At 34.7% G+C, this 19,303-nt stretch overlaps 1 protein-coding gene across 1 annotated transcript in view; it reads left to right on the top strand.

Moving 5' to 3' along the window:
- LOC145671158 (uncharacterized) overlaps nucleotides 1–19,303 on the top strand; it is a 2,642,835-nt gene that overhangs the window by 2,383,685 nt on the left and 239,847 nt on the right. The window lies entirely within an intron of this gene.

Here is a 19,303-nt window from a genome sequence, read left to right as displayed (position 1 = left end):
CTTTTGACAATTTTGAAATATTGTGCAAAAACAAGTTTGTATGTGGATTATTTGTTGTGCAGTTGCTGCATTGAGATACATTGTACTCATAAGGAAGGAATGTATGAGAAATCTTTTTCCATTGTTCAATTTTAAATCCAAGCCTAAGTATTAAAACACGGTAGCACTTTCTTGTCAGGTCAGCATTTTTTTGGTTTGACGCACTTTCCACTCTTCTCTGTTCTGAGCTAGACTTCTCATTTCCATATATTTTTCTTTCCCAATATCTGGTATTTAGTCAGTATATTTCAATAGCGATTTTCCTGTGGGTTTTTCTGCTTGTGCCATTATTTTTATAACTAACGCATTTTTCATGTCTCATAATGTCTAATCGTCGTGTCTCTTCTTTCCGAAAAAATCTTCTGATACTTCTTTCTTCTTCTTTTACCATTTCTCATACCCTTTCATTTGACACTTTATCCTTCCCCAACTTTCAATATCCTTCCATAACGCTATATTTCAAAGGCTTCCTTTCTGCGTTTTTCCAATTCTGGTGTCCACACCCCACATTCATACATTGCCACACACCACAAACATGCGTTCATCAGCCTTTTATTAAGTTCTATGTCGATGCTTCCGGTTAGAAGATTACGTTTTGCTTCAAATGTCTATGCCTTCTTCGCCTGAGATAGGGGGTCTATTCTTGACATTACATTTTCTTTGCATTTATTATTGGTCGTTACTTCACTAAAGCCATATTGTCACGTTGGAACTTGTAGCTGTCATTAAAAAAAAAAAAAAAATCTTGAAACCCTACCATATTTCACCGTGTACACAGCCTTGAAAGGGTCATAAAACATTTTTTCCATCTTGCAAAGAGTTGAACGATGCTCAACTTTCTGGGACGTCTTGCTTGCTACCTGCTATCGCCCTCCCGCTGACATAAAAGAAAAACCACTTTCGCCGCTTCCGAAACAACGGATTCTTTTGGATAGGGAGGGGAAAGTGCGCCAAAATACACGTTTTTTAATGAGGAGGTTCACTGTTTGTCCACTAGAGTGCATGTGTGGAGAAACTTTTTTTGCCTTCAAGAAGTTGTAACATGTAAAGAGTAAATACAATTACGATTTTTTCTAGTAATTTCCAGGCAGTTCACTTGTCTTAATCAGGCATTGTAGATCTTGTTGAGGGGGAGGGGTCAAAATGTGAGGAACCTACACTGGAATACTATTTCATTTCCTCTGCACAAGAATGACATTTAATCGCAATCTTAGGTCCGGTCGGGCTGTTGGCCAATAAGTATGCCCGGAAGAAACGTTGATGATAGAGAAATCGAGCTATTCGTTCCGAAATTATGGCATCCAGATTTGTCTTCGCTAGCGGCCTGTGCATATGAACGAATAAGGTAGCAAACGTTTACGGAGATACTGTTCATTGGTCAGAAAGTGTTAGCGTGTCAGATGACGTCATACACAAGTGACAATAATGAAAAACTATTAGAAATGTGTGGAGTAGTATTTTAAAATTGAGATTTCCCCGACATCTGGGGAAATGTCTGCTTCTAGGTAGATTTAGAAGGAACTAAATTTAGGAAGAATACATAGGGGAAATTTCAATATACTTTTTATTTTTTTTTTTAAAGTTAAAAATACATCAATCTTGTCTTCGAAACAGCGGGCGTAGGGTCGGTTTCGTGTGAAAACTGTAGTTCAAATTTACATTAATCCTGAATTGACTGAATACCTTGCTTTCTGTACGGGAAGCAAGGGTTCAGTTCTTGTGGAAGCTTTATATATGGCTCGAAATGTAATCTTATTTAGCTCGACATTATCTATCGTCTTGTTATGTCTCACCTTCAGACAGTTATTATTGGTCAACAAACATTAAAATTTGAGTTGGGGGCTTACCTCTGTTGTGTGAGGGTCCCTGGTTTGATCCCCAGCCAAGTAAGTTTGTGGTAGACACCATCGTGTCCGTAGGCTTTCTCGGGGTACTCTCGTTTCCTCCTAGATTCTCATTCCACCAGATCTTCCATTATCATTCACTTGCCTTAATCATCCGTCTCCTTTAACCTAAAGGACATAACTGTGAGACGTTGCACGGAAGAATTTAATTGTATTTCATTCAAAATTTGAGGTGATCGTAATTTTGGGCTGAATGTCATGAGTCATATTTGTGTATTGTCTGTTGTCTTTCTCGCTAGTGTCGTATCGGTAATGAAAACTTAGATGAGGGTATACTTCAATATCAGTTTCATACGTATCTCAGTGTGTGGTGCGATTATTATTATTATTATTTTGATGTTATTTGTTTTCATATATTAAGTGCAAGAATACGTACTATACGTATGGTTCGGATACGTCATAAAGTTAAAACTAGTGTATATAACATTGCTTTATAAGAGTACTGTCATATACTACACAATAATCATCTTCACAATATACAGGGTGGCCCAAAAGTTAGTATACAATACCGTACTGATCAACTCATTGCATTTTATATAATTTCTTATTGTTATTCATCAGCTAGACTTAGTTTCTTTATTATTTGTTCTTAATGCGTTTTTACTTACATTTTAAGCTGGGAAGAGCCGAAGCAAATAAACCCATAAACTAGAATGTTATATTTGATCAATTCAGGGGCGTATACCTACTTTTGGACCACTTATATATATATATATATATATATATATATATATATATATTCTTTAGTTGAGATATTTAATTACCGAATAAAAACCTTGGGAAAGCAAAAATTCTTTGACAGGTTTTCTAAATTTTCCCGTACTTTCTACTACTTTAGTGTTGTGGGTAATTTACTATATGTTCTAATTGCCATATATCTCGGACCTTGTTCGTATAAGGATATTATGAGGAAGTATATACAGGTCTTTCTTATTTCTGATGTTATATGAGTATGTATTTTCGTTTTAACTGAAATAAAAATCAAGTTTTCTGTGGCAAATATTAAAATGCGATATATTGTAATGATAGAATACCGAGTTCTTTTTAAAAATTCCTTTACTCACGATTCCCTTGACTTTGCACCTACAATAAGTCTAATTCTTTTTACTTATATAATAAAAATATATATTTTCTAGCTTTACTGTTCCTTCAGAATATTATTCCATATCTAATGTGTAACTCGAAGACTTTAGGAGACTGTTCACGCAGTACTTTCATTTGTTACAGATTTAATTATGTTTATAGCAAACCAACTACTTCTAATTTTACTGATTAGTAATTGGATATGAGTTTTCCATTAGGTTTTCATTTATTGGCGAACCTAAAAGTGTGTTTCATTTTAGATTTTCATATATTGACAAACATTAAAAAAATTATGTTACATTGATAATTATAACAGTACTGTTTCCAATTTATTATCGTACAGCATAATTTTTTAATATGTCAAATTTTTGGATCAAAATATCCAATATATTTCTGACAAATATCCAATAATTTTCTTGTAGGCCTAATTGTCTGAAGAACTACATATAGTGTAGACAAACTCACACTGTCACTTAACTCAGTATGAGTGCTTCGTTCAGAAATATTGTGGCTCCTGATCCAAAAACTAATTATTGACCAAGATCGCAATCTTTTGATCCATTTTTTTTTTTTTGATCATTTCTAAAATTTTCGTTTAACGTATTTTTCTTTTCGTTTACGTTGATAATGTAGAATTTTTGATCAAAATTCTTTTTTTTTTTTTCTGATATTACATAGAATAATTTTGTTTTATTGTAGGGAAATTTTCATTGTTAAGAATAACGGAAACTCTAATTCACTATAAAAATACGTGAAGGGAAATAAATCTATTTTCGGACAATGAGAATACGTTATGAAGAATGGAAAGTTCATGAGACAATAATTAACTCTTTTTACTACTGTCCCCTATAATTTGTTCCTTTTTTGAAATCATACCTTGAAGGCATAGTTTGAGAAGAACAACTGCATTTGTGGAAATAATAGCTTGCGGCTAGCGAGAGAACTTCCGTTTCAAGGACGTCTCCTGAAGACTTTCTCTCATTTGAGGTTTATACACTGCCCTCACATGCATCAATGAATAAAAGATGCTTTAAAAAATAAATAAAATTACATATAAGAAAGTACAATTTAAATTTATTTTACTGTTATGTATCGTTATATATTACCCATAATAACTTGAAAGGAAAGTTTTCCCTTTGCTATTAGAGCGTGTTGACTGAACATAATTCTTAGTGTGTGAACACCTAGACACATGTATTGCATTAACAACTTTAGTGCAGGTTCCGGGTTCAATTTCCGGCGTTAGAAGTTCCTGTTATCTTACAGAACAAATTCGAGATGTCAAAAGTATAAGTTTGTGTTTAATTTGGTACTGGACAGCTTCCACTATATGTTTTGGTGGTGAAAGTTCCGAGCAGGCTAAGGTAGAGGCTTAAGTAGATTAAACTTCTGAGGCTGTAGATCTTTTGTTTAAACCGAAGTTACATCCGCCGGCGCTCAACACTAAAACACTAGTGTCCACGAGACGACATTCAAGAGTGTAGTAGAGCCGGAGCTGAGCGGATGCTCCGGCATAGTTTTTGAGAGAGGATTGACGCTCTGGTACAGTCAGGAAAAAAAAAACTGACTTTTTTTTATTTTGAGGAAAATTACTTTTCCTCAAGTAGAAAACTTACTTTTAATTTAGAACATAAGTATTCAAAGTTGCGTTTTAAATGTTTGTTTAAAACTTAACAGAAAGTTAATGATTTAGGCTCCCTTCTTTCACTTTGTTCGCATCTACTAAAATGATTATTTCTGCAGAAGAAAGGAAGATGAAAGAGAGCATTTACCCCCTTCCCTTATTGGAAAGAAGAAAGGACATTCTTTCATTTAAAAATGTTATAACTGTTTGTTACGTATTGTTTCACTATATAGTATTTAAAAAGAAGCATTCATAATTTGACTTCAGTTTTATGTTTATGCGTAAATTCTGTTTTTGGTTCTCTTACCTCGCAACAATCGCTCAGACACAGATGAATTTGGCACTACAATTCTGGACGATACATAATTTTGGCAAGATATTCGAGACGAGACAGAGCTGTAACCTCTTCTTCTTCTTCTAAACATTTTCCTTGTTAGCTGGTATCGGAAAGATAGAGCCTTTTATCAATAGAATCAAATATTTTTTTTCGGGACGAGAAAGTACTTTCGCTACACCTTTTCAAGTTAAGACAACCCCCAAATGTAGACTGGTGGCCAACACCACCAACACACTGCTCAGCTTAACCTGAACGGGGTACAGATAAAAATTTTAATTATTAAATTTACATAACTGAGAGTGGCTTATTTTAAAGGAAAATAATAATTTTGTAAGAGTGAATCTTCAAAAACTAGTATTTTGATTGGATATTAAGTGCCACTATCATCTTGTTTCACAAATAGCTAGGAATATATCAGCAGATGTATACTATGGAATTCTTTTCGTTTCAAAAGATTTGTCTGATGAGAACTAGTTTTCATATGGAGTGCATGCTGTTTCATTAGTTGTTATGTAAAGTCAAAACGTACGTGTGAATTACTCTTTTATTGTGAGAACCTACATTTATACGAGAAAAGACTGGTAGTAGATACTGTATAGCATATTGAAAATATACATGGAAGCATAAAATATAATTTTTCAATATATATTTGAAGTATCTTTCATAGAACAAAGGTCAGCGCAAAATAAATGACACCATAAGATAAATTTCGTGCATTCATAAGAAGTAATTGTAACTGATGTGGTAAATAATTGAATATGTTATTGTTAAAAGGGACATGACTTAATTTTGTTCGTTTTTGACGTTATTTCAGCCTTTGGGATCAGGAGCGTTTTGCATACAAATGATCCTGATTAAGCTACCATAATAGGATAAAACTAACTTATGATATATTAATGTATTGTAAAAAGATACCGCATTATTCCAGAAAGGCTGAAACAAACGGTAACTCAAAACCGAAAAAAGTGACTCAGATTCCTTTTAACAATAATATGTTCAATTGTAATGCATTGCTTTTCCTATGAAATAACGTAATAGCACGTGTTACGTTTTAAAAGTAATCAAAAATTGCTGCGAGCTGGAAATTCAATATGTACTTCAGATTTGTTTGATTTTGTAACAGTTAGCTTATTCAACACGCAAAGGATACGTGAATTTTCTGTAGGGTGTAAGGATAACGAAACCCCTAAATCTGTTGATATCTCAAATTGGAGTTATTTCATCCTTATAAGATTTTCTTCAGCAGGGGCGGCTTTAAGATTTTGAGTACCGGTAAGCCCGCTCCCCCCTTATGGATACATATACACATTTGATTGATTAATGACAATAGGAAGTTACATTTACAGTAGTGGTTGATGCTATTTGTTAAATAATTGTCTGCCATTAATATAAATAGTGTAAAATATATTTACTCTTATTGTATCTTTTAGCGTTTATATATTTGTCAAAATTTTTGGATAGGCCCGTGCCTGCTCGGCCTACACGCTAAAGCCGCCACTGTTCTTCAGTCGTGTGCTCCCTCAAAAATGAAGTTGAAAAGAAAGAAAGAAAGAAAAGGTTAAAACATTATATAGGGTGTCCTGTAAATGACGCGGAATTTGAATATAAAAATAAAATAGGCAAATCTTCATTATGTGTAATATCTTCCATTTAAACATGAAACATAATGCCTGACATATGCTCACCCATAGTAAGTTTGTACAAAATGCGCACCACAAACATTCCGGTAACTTTCTCTCAGAGTTCTGTCGCGATGCCTCCGATCATGCATGTTATTTCCGCTTTCAGTTCCAAAAGAGCGCGTGGCTTGTTAGTTTACACCTGTGATTTTAGAAACCCTCATAAGAAGAAATCGCATAGTGAGATCACATGACCGTGCCGGTCATTCGTGGTCACCACACAGAGATCACTCCTTCGGCGAGTTTTTCGTGGAGTAAGGAAATTGTCTCTCATGTTGTGTAGCAGATCACTCCATTCTGCTGAAACAAGAGATTGTTTAAGTTCTCCATATTGTCGAGAATAGGCCACAACTTATTGCGAATCATGTTATGGTATTGTTTTCCATTAACGGTAGTTGCATTCTCCACACCATCTTTTTTTTTTAAAGTCCAAACATTCCACCTATCCAAATCCCACATCACATAGTTTTTCTCAGCGGATAATTTTTATGCGTTTGGATTATTCGCGGATTTTCAGTCTCCCCCCTTCCCCATATCCTGGAGTTGCGATTATTCACAAATCCACTTAAGTGAAAATGAACCTAATCACTGAAAATTATTTGTTTTGAGAAATGCTCATTTGCACCCAGCCTGTTCATAACAGTCACCAAATCGTTTTCGTTTACCATTATCAGCAGGTTTCAAATGTTGCGTAAGTTGAATTGTGTACACATGTATATGAAGATTTTATGCAAGATTCGATGTAACGAAGTTGACGGAATGTTCAGTTCCTGTGAACATCGGCGAATCTATTTTGCAGGAGCCGCATTAACACTGTTCTGACGAGAACTCGTCCGCTCACGTGATTTCAATGTAGACACTCCTCAACCAGTTATTTGGAACTTCAACATTAGTTTGCGAACTGTAGACTCATTAGGTACTTCATTCTTTCCAATTGCGTTGCTCTTTCACCACTTTTGTCAAATATCTTCACAATCAACACATGTTACTGCATCGTAAACTTCTCCATATCTGTAACAAACAGAAACAACTGGTCAAAACAATTGAAGCTACATTAATTGGAATGACAACAGGATAACAACTATGGCAAGAACAGGTTTGCCAACTGCAAAACAACATGAACACTCAATTCAAATTCCGCGTCCTTTATAGAAAGCCCTTTATCAGATACTTTGTGGTTTGTTTTGAAAGAAAAACTGCATGAACTACATCGGTTCCACAAGAAAAGTGACAAATCAGAAATATTTGTTTTGAAAAGGGAATGTCAATACAAATGTATGAACTCTTGTGGGTTTCGGAATAATAAATTGTAAATGCTAAGTACTCAGTCTGTTGTGCTAATTTCATCTTTAGTTACAAATGTTCTAACATTTCTTAAAAAAAAAGTAGAACATACAGTACTTTTACTTTATTGGAAGGCTTTAATTTTGCATGTGGTGTTTCATCTTTAATTAAAGAAAACATTATTAATATGTATTGACCTTATTACGATTTAAATAAATGCAATCGAACATTCCGAGCAATCGTCTCACTTGAATCGACGAGTCATTCAAATAGAGCAGTTTAGAACCGCATATCCTTGTGCTATCAACGAAAATTTATAAATTGATTTTGACTCTATTTTCTCTGAGTTTTACCATATTTATTTCTTTACATACAGTATTTTATAATATAATTAATCCATGACATCTTAGATTTTGGTACAAATACTTCAAATATGGTTAGACAACCCTCCTTCACTATGTCTGAAACAACACATACGGAAGATTCATAATTCATGATACTTAACAAATGTTCCAATGCAAGTTCTTCGCCTTTCCGGAGTTTAAATTTTTGAACTGTGATTTATGTTTATCATCATATTTCGTTAAAAAAAAATCATTAATGTAGATTAGTATTCTGAAAGATTTGTGTATTTATAAAAGCTACTGCAAGTAAACATAAAATACGTCAGGGCAAAAAAACTTGTTTGTGCAACGCATTCGTATTTATTTTCATTCAACTATAATAACTTTTCAAGATATTTATCAGCTGTTCTGTGTATGCTGCCTTGCATGTCATGTCATTTAATAGTAGCACAACCTGAAAATACATTGACTTGAGCCCTTTCCTCTTTTGCGTGACGTTACACGATGTCATATTTAATAAATATTCAGATAATATTTCTAATGGAATACATGAAGAACTTTACATAATTAGGGATATAGCTTATTAAATATCACTTTGTCCTTCTTGACCGGTACGATTCTGTGTAGTGAATGGACTTCGAATTTTATTATTTTTGAATAACAATTAAAATAGCATTATTCCGAGAGTTCTTTTATTATTATATATTTGCAGTATAATTCCTTGTCTTAATGGAAGTGAGACTCTAAACTAAAGAATACATTTCGTTTTATCGTCATCCAAATCAATATACCCTGGACATATACAAGAAATGCAAATTAAATTCTTTTTATGCATTGTATTTGCATTTGCATCATTAGTTTCATCTGTTGGGAAGTGTGTATGCATAACATAGGTTATTTACGTAACTCAGTATCCATGTTAGGGCTACCAACTTTCTTCTTTTTTAATAAGGGAGACTTTGTTACAACCTTACGGCTATTATGAATGAATAAAAATTGCTTATATTTAAATCACTTTATTACTCAAATCAGCTATAAAATGCTTTCATAGTGGAGAGGTTCTTATTTAGCCTTGACAGTAGCCTGAAGTTCGGGATTTTCATTATAATCTAAAAGTTCTCTGCAAATATAGTCAAAGTTCATAGCAATTTGTAATTCAACTTTCATAAAATTTAAATTACATCGGTTCCTATTATCAGACCATTTGTTGTTCATATAAGAAAAAAATAAATTTGTTTTTATGTTAGTATTAGATACTTGAGTAACTCAGAACAAAACCAAGAATTTTGTTCAATTTTTGAGCTTTCTTTTCTCTTTTGCCTTTGACATGACAGATACCTACTTTTCCATAGTATTACCGAAAGCAGAAATGTATGCATTGATATTTTCTCGTAAATTCGTCGTCTTCCTTTATGTCAAGATCAAGATGCACAAGAATCTGTAATGGAAGAGCAGTGATCTGGATATTAAAATATATTTCAATGTACGAGAATTACGCGAATAATTTCTTCTAAAATATAATTTCTTTAAATTTTTCTGTTCCCTTTTTAATACAGGAGATAATGCGCATTTGGATTAAATCAAAATTTTTAAAAAAGCGCCACGCGTGACAGTTGGTAACCCTAACATCTCTTGAGATGAAATTTTAATGCCATATTTGTTGTTAAAACAATCTGCTGCAGTGCTGCAGATAAATTCTACAGATCCGTTATAGTTGGTTTCAAGATCAGAAAATTGAAGCACATAAGAAGAGCGCAAATTTCTTGACGACTAGGTTATTTCAGATATCGTTAGAAGATGGAAAAAATGAAATAATCTTGTACGTTATTTATAGTTCAACATTAGGTTCGTGTTTGCAGAATAGTAAGAGGCAGGTACGCATTAGTACATTACGCCGTCCATTTCCCGTCCCTAAAAAGGGAGATAATGTAATTTCATGTGTACAGTATATTTCTACCTACTGAATCTGAAGATGGTGGTGGTGCTGTTGCCCACACTTGAAGAAAATTTTAAATCTTTATCGGGAGTCTAAACTTTGTAAAGCTACAACGACCAAATTGTTGGTAATGTGAATTCAGCACCCAATCGGGCTATATAAAATCTCATTGTTCAGTACACGTTTATATGACAGGACAACTCTAAAAGGGAAAAACATGTTATAAATATCATGCAAAAACGCCCACACAGGTAATTGGTAGTACAATAATTTATTCTGTGATATATAAGGAGAGGAGGATGAGACCAAGGTCCATTGTAACTTACTAGTAGTTGTGGAGACTGATTAAAATATTGTTGGCAACACTGCAGTGAAAGTTTCAGTTTAATACAGTAATAGGTCGAATGGTGAATGGCTTTGATAGAATTGTCTCGGCCAGTTGATAAGAGAAATGTCCATTTTCCAGTCGAGGCTTGCTCGGGCTTATGCGAGCTGAAGCGAGGGGTTTGCACTCATTGATCTCAGTGTCTCGTGCGAGCTTTGAACTCATTGATCTCATTAAGTTTGACTCTCACCAAGAGCTTGAGCTCGCTGTCTTCAGCAACGTTCACACTCGTGCTCAGCCTCACTCGGGAGCGCGCTTGTTCGGGACTTACTCTAAATTGGCATTCATTTAGAGGGCTCGTACTTACATGCGCTTATGTATTGAACTTGAGGCTAGTTGAACTCGAGAGCAGGGCTTGTGAGTGGTGGACTCGAGAGACAGTTGGAGAATTTCAGTCCTTTAATTTCCTCTGTTTACAAGAACAGCAAAGTACAAGTTCAAATTGCCAAAGTTGTGAGAAAAAGGTACAAAGTTTATACACTCCGTCTTTTTTTTTTTTTTTTTCCTTTTACATAAGAATTATTTACAATATCTGGACAAATCTTTTAAGCACTGAAAGGAATTTCAAGTAGAAGTATTAACTGTGAAATACGTTTAAAGTAGACAAAATTAGACTTGAATCCCTTGTGTAATGAAATCCCATTTATTCTATACGAAGAATACACAGGTCATATTCTAGTTACTAATAGTTCCGAAAGCTGTTAACAATCATGTAGACTTACTGACGTTTCAAAAATAATTGCGTGCATATTTGTCACCTTTGTGTCTTTTTGTCCTATTTCTCTTTCACAGAGTTACGCCCTTCCTTTGGTGAGAGAACAGAAAACAGTATGGATTTCCAGTATAGTGGTACTGTGCAAAAGTTAGTTCGTATGAAACTGCACAATTAACTATTGCTAATGTCACATGCCAGGCAACGTTGAGTACAATTTCCGTGAGACCTCGTGACTCCATGTTAAGTCTGGGCGACATGTGTTAAAAGATCATTGACTTGATAGTATCTTGAGGTAGAAAGAAATAGTTGTTCACACTGTGTTTGTGTTAAATGGATTCGTATAAAGTTGTGTGTAGCGTGATCCGGTAAGATGTTCATGCTTTAATACCTTTGAAAACCACATGCAAGTGCATAAGAAAAATAACCATGTAATGCTGTTAGTTGTGTTGCTGGAAGTGACTCGGCATATTCAATTCGATTAGAAGTAAGAAGCTTCTTGGGAAGATATATGTATTCTGAAAACAAATAAACTCTGCTGAAACTTTTACGTTTTCCATGGTGTACGGAAATCGTTAACATGTTTAAAAATGCATTACATGGATTGCCTTTCATTGTTATATAGCGTATGATATTAGCAAAATATATTTTGCAGAAACTAAAAAACACATTTACTACTGTTTGTGTGTTTCAAATTTTACATCACCCTCAAGACAAAAAATAAAATGACATGATATAAATTGTGAACACCAGTTTAGACACGAGAATTAAGAAAGATCTTTATTTACATACACACAAACACAGAACCGTCAAAAATAATGCATTTAGATGAACTTTTTCTTTATATAATACATAGAACTGTAAATTTGTGGAACTGTAAATTCGGGTGTCACTTTAAGCGAAAGTCTTCTCCTTGATAACCTCGGCATTACGTAAGGATGTTCAGCCTAAACACACGAAACAAAACCAAATTGTATATTTCTGCTTGACTGAATGCCTGTTGTTTTATAAAGAAGTCAAGGTCGCTTAAGTATATTGATAGAAATTGGCAAAACTAATCGACTGCCTACGTAGCTTCCAGCGTTAGCTTGGATTGGAGGTTTTAATTTTATTGAATAATATCTACATACAAACTTTGTAATTTAATCCCTCAGTTTTAACATACTGGTTATAATACGTTGACCTTAAAATTTTACATACCAAGCAATAACGGGATTTTCCCTATGGCTAAGGCGTAAGTTCCCCGAATTCTGTATAGTGGTCTCACTTGTGCAACTATTTATCTTTTTGTCCTTCTGAAAGCCTCCTGACGATTATATTACAAGTATGTAAAGATCAGTACAACGTTATATATATATATATATATATATATATATATATATATATCAGGAGAGTGCTTCGTGAGTCGGCAGACTGATCGTATTTGTGACCAATTAGTCCCGGTTTCGAGTCCAAATGGAGGCTAATTTCTCTGGGATGTAAGCCGAGAAGCGGTTTGGATTCCGCTTTAAGCTTTTGTGACTCCTTCCAGCATAACCCCGGTGTTTCATAATAACACCAAGGCGAAACAAACTTATTTCTGTCCATATGTAATATAAATACATAGAGCAAATTATTTAAATACACACACACACACACACAAAAATGGTTTGAACAACAAAAAAGCATGTTTTTGCCAACCTTGTTTGTAATACTGTATCGTCCGTAGTTTGCAACACTCCATAAAAAGTGTGGTATTGTGCGTTTTCATTTAATACATAGAAAAACATGCAACTTTATGTTGGATTGGCAACACTGTTATCCTCCTGGTATCACAAGTATGTCAAACACAAGTCCCCTGCCGATATTTTAATGGTACAAAATTTCAGAGTTTAATTTATTAGTTAAAAAGTTACAAAGGGCGAACCAAGATAAATGGTCCACCCTGTGTATAGTATTATATATATCCGGTAATCATGTATTTCTGGTAACATTTTCATGCTTAAACCCAAAATCTGCACTCCACCGTCTTCAACTTTTCACATACACAGGTAGTATAAGATTTCAGCATTGTACCTAGTAGCTTAATTAAGCGGCAAATCGAGATAAAAAATGATTCACTGTTTTAAACTTCGGTGGCACTACACGTATAATACTAGACGCACGTTTAACCCTAGAAAACATTAGGTTGTACAGTAAACCTCCAATTATCTGCGGAACAGACTGACGAGACAACCGCGGATGATCCCCAAAATGGCCGAAAAAGGACACAAATCAACACGAAAATGCTTTCGAACAGTTTCTGTTTCCAGTAGAAGACGACTTATACATCCAATTATGATTTAATAACATTAGTTTTCTGTACAAGGTTGTTGGTGTATTTTTTAACAGAAAAGAAAGGGATCAATTGTTTTCGTTTTTTCGTAGTGGATAATCTCCCCGAGAGTTTACTGTATTAAGGAAGAATTTTAGTCTTAAATTTTACAGACTAGTAAAGTAAAATCTTAGTATAGAAAAAAAAAAAACAATAGTGTCGTATCCACTAGTTTAATACGTAATAATTGCGTATGTATGTATGTGTGTAATATTGAGAAAAAAACTTTGCGTGATTGCTTTGTTTTTTTCAGTATACAGCAAAAACAATGTTTACGAGGCAACGTTGAATTATGCTTTTGTCACGAATGACAGTGTCCATCTAAGTATAATATATAATATTTGTATATATGTGTGTGTGTGAATGTGTGTGATAGCATCATCATTGCTTGAGCACCTCGCATACATTCCTATATATAACTAACTCCCTCCCACTATCAGTAACCTCAGCCGTGGCGTGTTGAAATTTCACAAGCTTTACTACAGAACCATCAACCGCTTGCTTTAACATACCGTTCAAGGCTGTACATGAACAATTTCACACTTCAGTTGCAGCCATGCCTGTCTGTTATAACTTACGGCTCGGCGGTGTGGAGAGGTGAGGTAAGGTTCTTCATTTTTTTCCCCTTTCTTTTTTTGTAACCCCGGAAACTAGCTGCAGGAGAAACTGTAGAAGATGCATACGTGCACTAGACAAGACAAACAGTGTCTGTGTGTACGAATGAAGGGGAAAGAAATACGTGTTTATTTTCTACAGCCAATCATAAAGCGAGAAATAATTAAAGAATTTATTAACTTCTAAAAATATAAATACATAAGTAAATGGTAATTGTATTTTTGTTCAGTTAAGTTGTATAGCCTTCCGTTGCTTATGTAGTTAGAAATTAAGTTATGATGCTTGTAAACATTTTCTGCTTGGGCTATTTGTGTGAAACTTCAAAATTTCGTTGCATTGCAGATCTCATTTTTGTAAGCATTATTATTACTTAAACAAAAAAATTCAAAGAAATTGCTTTGTTTTGCAATTTCATTCTCTTTCGTGTTAGGCAACAGCTACAGAAGTCAATATTTTCAATATAATTCGTATACGTACAGTGCAAAAGAGACATATAACTAGAATTGAAGAACAAATTAGCAAAATGGCAATTCAAACTCTAGTTGATTTCAAAGAAAACAAAAATACTTCTTCGTATAAATCAATAAGCTAAAAAGCAAAGATAGCGAGATAGTCGCCACTGTTAAGAACGGTTTTAAAATTAATGAAAACATGTTTTCGGATGCGATTGTCACGTAAGTGGAATACCATCTTTGCATGTGAGACACAGACCTAAATAAGTAAGGTTTCTGCTGTTGAGAACTTATTTGGGAGCTATGTGACAATTTTAATGGAATCTTGTTTATACCTGTATTCTCTTTTGGGCTTTAACGTACGAAGACATAAGTTAGGTGTAAACTTCGGGAAAGGGCAGTCAATGTGTGACTTTGTAAAATCTCATTTGGCCTGGGGAAATTATTTTATGAAATTTAGGTGAATGTGCTAGAGAAAACTGTTTTGCTGGATCTCGATTTCAATAAAACTTTTAATATGAACGACTTAGATATTAGTCATTTTGGGGAAGATTTAAGGAGAATTATTTTCATCATGAGATTATGAATATTTACCTTATCGAGCAACGGTTCTGGCTTTTAAATATTTCTCGTTTAATCTAGCTTTTTAGTTGTAATTTATCATAAGTTTTCGTTTCTTTCCACACTGTACATTCAGATTGCAATTAAAATAGTTTTCCTCTTCTCTACGCTGACCAATAACGAGGAGAGAAAATAAATAAGAATTTAATGTGTATATGTTGAAATAGTTTGTCTCAGACGGCGAGGAAAACTGCTGATACAAGAAGTTTTTGTTACTGTAACTAACATTTGTGTTCCCACTTTGATATACAGTGCTCATGGAAACAAATAAACACAAGGAAAAAAAAAAAGTATTTAGTATAAAATATTACACTGCAGGGAGATACGTTCGCGTAGCTGAAAACAAGAGCTGCTACTCGCACGAAGAGAGACTATCTTTTACATTTCCCACGAGTATTACACTAACATTGATTCACAGGTGAGCATGGAAAGTAATTGCAATAATGTTTGGGGGAAGGAAAGATGCATTAATAGGTATATTTTTAGTGCTCACCTTTTCTTTTATGCGTGTGTAACATACTTAACGAAAACATTTTCTTTTGCTTCTGCCCTTTCTTCCCTTCTTCTCAGAATCAATACACTTACTCATATCCCTGTTTCCTCTAGCTAAGTGTAGACCCAAATAGCAACTGCTTGTTTTACAATGAAAAAGAATACTTCAACAAACAGTATGTATAGAAAGCTTTGCAACAATATAAGCCAATTTTCAAATGGAAGAACAATACATTTCAATTTGCGAGTAACGATTTGTAATCGGTCAGACACATATTAACAATCAAATGAACAAAAATAAGGAAAAAAAAAATGAAAATACGAAGGTACCTACACTACACAACAATTAAAAGGTAACATTTTAGCGACAAGGACCTTACAGATAGTAGTAATCAAATATTACTTGTTAGTTATAACATCAACAATCCAATATTATTACTTCTTAGGTATAATGACACAATTATCGACTAATATTGCTCAGCCACTTGTTGTTTCTTATCGGTCCTATTACAACCGACCAATGCGCACTATTGTAGGGATATGGAAACAATGTACTTTTCTGCGTTCAATTCGAAACCGTTCTTCGGATACTCCTAATCCTGAAGAAGATACAAGTGCCACGACTTCGTGTGCGTCAGAAAAGTGTCCACATTTACTTGAAGTAGTACCACTACAACAGCCTGCAGAAGACACATGGCAAGTTTTTGGACCCGGATCGAGTGAAGATGTAAGCACAGGGAAAAAAGGATGAAGACGAAACGGTAGTTAACACAGGCGAGGTCGGATTAAGGCTTTTGGGACCCTGGAGCCGACTATTTCAAGGAGGCCCTATGTTACGAATAATTCCAACGCATACATTTTATTTGTTGCCTGTCACAGCCTCGTAGGTTTATCGAAACACCGAGAACTATGCTGTAATATTTTAATGTGCTTTAAATTTACAATAATTAGTTCAATTACATTCATTACTAACAGTGAAATGCTCAAGGTTCGTTTTGTTAATTTTCCCGGGGGCGGGGGGGGGGGGATAGGTGGATCACAATGTGTAGTGCATTTGCATATACATTAGGGACAGTGGCGCTTCAAAGTTGCGAGATGGCCAAAAATATTTCCTGAAGCCTCCTCTAATCAGAATAAGATTTTATGTTCAAATTCAAAATCTAGCTAAACAAAAACATTCAATTATCAAAAGTAACAAAACAATAACAGAAAATGTAGTAAAGATAGAATAATACAAAAGTACGTACATACAACAAACTAAAGTTGTCTTTTTTAAAAGAAAAACATTATTTACGTTTGAGTTGAAAAGGCGAGATGCATGTGAACGTTCTTTGACATTTCTTGCTAACGCACAGCTATCATCAACTCAACACGAGAGAACACTAGAGGGCTCATCCACATCTAACTTGCTGTGAACTGATAGTGGCCCTGTCCGACAGGAATTTAAAATAAAGGAAACCTAAGTGCAACTTTTTCGAAGCCCAAACAACCCCCAATTTTGACAGTGACTACTGTAGGACCGTTGTAAAATGTGTCATACAGAATACAAACTGATACCTTATTTTTTTTTCTCTCGTGAAGTTTTACAGGTGATCTGTAGTGAAATCGTCCAGTACTCAATTTGATTTCTCAGCGACCTGTGATGATACAAAAATGTCAGTGGATGCAAGCACCAAAGTGTGAGCATTGGGTTGACAGATTAAAGCTGGAGGGTAAAATTTCTAGACCTCTAGCGAACCCCTTCACAGCGGGTCAAGTAACGGCCACATAGATTTTGGACGCTCTTTTACTTGAAATTCCTGTGCCGTGTACGTGGGTTTTCATTGTGTTTTCCCGTGTCCTCCCACTTTCTTCATTCCACCATATCACTCATTTCTCATCATCATCATCTCCTTTAGCCTAGCCGGTATAATCGTAGGACGTAAAACATTGATATAATTTTTTGAACTTCCCGTCAGTGATCTGAGTGATCAAACGTACGATAGAGCAAGCAATATGAGTGGGCAAAAAAAAAAACAAAAAAACGTTATTTTGAAATGTAACTTTTGGGCGTTTTGGTACACTGCGATGCTCATTGCGCAAATTTAGTTACTAACGACAACTGTAATGCTTGCCAAACAGTAAATTCCATACAGTTAGCTCAGCAATTCGGCAATATGTTTAGTCAATCAACAAAAGCCAAACTCTAGTTTCATGACATACAAGAAAGAGAATATATGGAGGTCCTGTCGGCTTTCTCACAAAAGTACGGCCACTATGCTCTATTCGTTGGTGTTACAAATTTTAACTGTCTAGGAATTTTCGACGAATACTAGATTGTCCTGGAAACGCTTGAAGAACTTGACGAAGAAGGGCTTGAAGGGACAAGTTTTTACATTCGTTTTCAAAATTTTTTTTACCTGGGTCTTCTAATTGCACTGGACATGATAGTGATGTTAGAAACACTTAATTTTGTCAAAAAAAAAAAAAAAAAATGTCCTCCTGGGCGTTTCACAGGAAGAATCGTATCTTACTTCTATATAGGAATTCTTTCAGATGTTAGATGTGGCTGTTCAGGGCCTGAGACAACGGTTTGACCAAACAGGTCTCAGATTAATCTGAAACTGGAAGAAGCCTTACTCACCGATGAAGATTGCCAGAAACTTGAAAACATCCGTAAGTGGTTGTGAAATCAGTCGAACTTGAACTCAAAATGTTACAGAAAAAACAATGATTTTTTTGTGTGAGTGAAGCAGTGGCTAAGGCTCTTCAGTCAGAAGAAAATAACTTATATAGAAACATTGATACGTTTATTGTTTTGCATTACTCAGCTTCACTTCAGGATATAAAAAACAGAGACATAGAATTGATTGTACATCTTAGCATTTGTCTTCGTTGCAAGACTGTAGAGGGTCTTAGTCAGTGATCATTGTGCTTCATCAATACGACTTACCTTGATATGTCGAATGTATTTTGTGTGAAAACAAGAGCAAAATGATTGGAAGAAAAGAGACAACTATTGAAGCCTGAAACTTAATAGTGAAATTTGTTTTACAAGGTAAGTCATTGCGTCAAATTGGACAGCTTGTGGGTAAAACGCATTCTACAGTGTAAAAAAAGTTGACAAATTTAAATATGAAAAGACAGTGCGCAATAAAGGAGAAAGAGATAGAAAATCTATTCTAAATGAGCGAGAGCAAAGAGATGTAGTTATGCAAATAAGAAGTCCACGTCAAAGTGTGCCAAAAATTGCATTTGAGACGGGAAAAGCAATCTCGTGTGAAATGAAACGTAGGACGTTGAGAAGAGCTGGATATCGTGGTCGCATAACCAGAAAGGAGCCATGGATAAGTGAAGTCAACAAACGTAGAAGATTGGCTTTCGCTAAAAAGTATATTTCACAGCCATCTGCATTTTGGGTGATTCAGTGCCGAAAGCAAGTTTAACGTGTTCGGGTCACATGG

The sequence above is a fragment of the Thermobia domestica genome, chromosome 15, assembly GCF_964235325.1.
Source record: "Thermobia domestica chromosome 15, izTheDome1.hap1.1, whole genome shotgun sequence".
Classification (NCBI taxonomy): domain Eukaryota; kingdom Metazoa; phylum Arthropoda; class Insecta; order Zygentoma; family Lepismatidae; genus Thermobia; species Thermobia domestica.
Note: the sequence above shows the minus strand (reverse complement) of the source record. Positions and strands in the feature narration are given on the sequence as shown.